We start from the raw sequence: 2,743 nt of genomic DNA, 5'->3' as shown, positions 1-2,743 counted from the left end.
CAGCTACAGCTAACTGAACGAGACAGCACAGGTCCTCACACCAGGTACCACAACACAAGGTACCAGAAAATGCTGTTTTGACTACCTGCCTTCGCAGCGAGCTACACAAGACCGGTCCTCATCACCCACCGATCGTCCCACCTGCCCTAATGCCAACATTCCTGGGCAGCCCTGTCAAAAGGGGGTGGGTCAAAAAGGAGTCAACAGGGAAGACCTGATCGACACAGGATTAAACCTGACGGTGATCTCATCTTACCTTTTCAAAAGACTCCAATTTGAAGCTAAGAGACAAGATCGAACTCTTACACCTCAAACTTATGAACTGAATGTACAGGTGTACAGACAGGATGACATCCAGTTTGAACAGGTTGTTTACATTCACCTGACATTCGTTCCGATGAGTCTAATACATCCCATGTATGTCCCACCAATGAACACTCATACATTGCTCATCGACAAAGACCTGCTAGAACACTTTGACCCTTTTCTGAACTTCAAACAGCTAAAAGACTTGCTCAAGTGCGAGAACCTCTTTCTCTCCAGCCACACAGGTTGCTAGAGCCAGACTGTCAGGTCGCAGAGGTCACGGGAACTCCCACAGAGCCAGACGGTCAGGTCACAGAGGTCACGGGAACCCCAGCAGCCAGCCATGAGTACAACGCCCTAACAACAGGCCCAAGTTCAAGCCTCTGTACCTTAGTCAACAAACAGGGTACGGTGGTACCAGCTTACACCAAAGGGTCGCTGTTCGGCTCAACCTGCAAGGTGGTCAAACCTTACACCACACGCTGGGTTTCTTCCAATCCTCACCTGAATGTGTGGAACTCGGACTCACACTTGCAAACAAGCATGTCAAACACCAACACCTGTTCCAGCAATGTGATAACATCACAAAAACACACAATGTGATCGTGTACTGGAAGAAGGAAAAAGGACACTCAAAGTTACCAAGTCTAGACGAGGACTTTAAAGATCACACTGACACCCTTGCCAAAACTGGCACACTAAACAACATTCTGTGGTCACTCCCAACCCACCCACCCACATTCAAGGTTGAAGTGATTACACACAGCACAAGAACTTTACTAGCTAAACTGCCTACCTCAGAATCGCTTACGCAGGCTCCGTTGTCTACACAGACCAACACAGCGGACATGCGGGCTTCTGAAAACTTGATAATGACTTTACCACCTCTCAGACCCCTCCATCCACCCTGGCAACCAGTCTACAGTCACTGACAACCAAAGCCCCAGACCACTGCATGATACACAAACCATGCTGCGTGCACAGAACAATATTGTGGGTTGTGCACCGTCTGACATCACAATGCCAGGGCGTGTAATGCCACGGAGCAAAAGGGGGATACTGATCCAATTATTTCATGACGCAGCATGTGCTGCACCACGCAGCACCAGAGCCACTGACACAACACTGAGGCAAGCGTCATGCCAGCACAGCAGCAAGATGTGGCAAAACATGGGCGAGGGCGAGCTAAACCCAGTCGCCGCCCACGAAGCAAAGAGACTGTCCTGTCCAACCAAAGACAGGCCTTGTTTGTTTCTTTCTCCCCTTTCTCTCTCTCTCTCCCTATTATCTGTACCAGGATGCTGCTGTGGTTTGCCGTGCCGTGCTGTCAGCCAAAGAGAGGACAGCTGCCACCGAGAAAACCGCTGAGACTCCTGACTACCGATGACAGGGCACACTACCCCAGCACTGTAACCGAATACAGCTGTACAAGGTTCCGATGGAGAGAGGACCCCCTCACTCACACTGAGGCCGATGTCAAACACCTGTTCAGCCAACATGAGAAAGTGACGGTTACACAAATGGAGTAGGTGGCACCACCACCGCTCCAAACAGTCCCGGGAGCTTTGCTTAGAGCCGCTGCGCTGCCGCCAGAATGTTTACATTGTTATGTCCAGTGTCAATGCAGCGAACCAGACTGTAAACTCCTTGAAACCACTGTTTACTGTCTTCCAGAAGACTTTACCCAGACTCAGCTGCTACAGCGTTAACAACAGACATGCTGTGGGAGGTTAGCTCCTCCAAAGACAGCCTAACCACGAGTAAAACCCACCATATCATGATACCCTTGCCTTGTGTTAACTGTGCTGATCTTACACCATCACCATGCCAGCTGACCTGCTACGAATGCACCTGGCCAACTCTCGGATAGCGCCTTCCTACGGCACGTAAACCCCAAACAGAGAGAAGTGAACCTGCTCCTGCAACCAACTCAATCAGCGAGTCAAACCAAAGTCTACAGACCTAAAGACATTGTCAGTGTCAGGATGTGGAAAGCAACACCACACCAAAACACACTTCCAAATGTGGTGGCCTACCACGACAGCAACACACAGCTGTACCTGGCCCAAACATGCACATGTGTACTTTAACCAAAGACATTCATATATCTCTGCCTTAGCAAACCCTTCCTCAGACACAACTCTGAAGGAATCTGCGAGCTGCAACCCTGGGTCAGCGATACGCGCTGCCCTGCGAAGCCAAGCCTCGTACACAAGTCACAGAAAACGCAAGCAGAGATTGGGGTAACAGATGGCTCGTCAACACTCCTGTGCGCTCAGCTATGCTGACCTACGACAGCATGACACCGCCACCCGTGCCAACCTGCTGGACCAAGTACTGAAAGGTACCACAAACACATTGACATTACTCCTGTCGACACAGCCCTCCAAGCACAGCCTCGACAGCCCGTTCTGAACCAGTCATCTGCGGTCCTAGC

Source organism: Carassius auratus, chromosome 38, assembly GCF_003368295.1.
Source record: "Carassius auratus strain Wakin chromosome 38, ASM336829v1, whole genome shotgun sequence".
NCBI classification, from domain to species: Eukaryota; Metazoa; Chordata; class Actinopteri; order Cypriniformes; family Cyprinidae; genus Carassius; species Carassius auratus.
The sequence above is the reverse complement of the archived record's forward strand: the minus strand, read 5'-3'. Positions refer to the sequence as shown.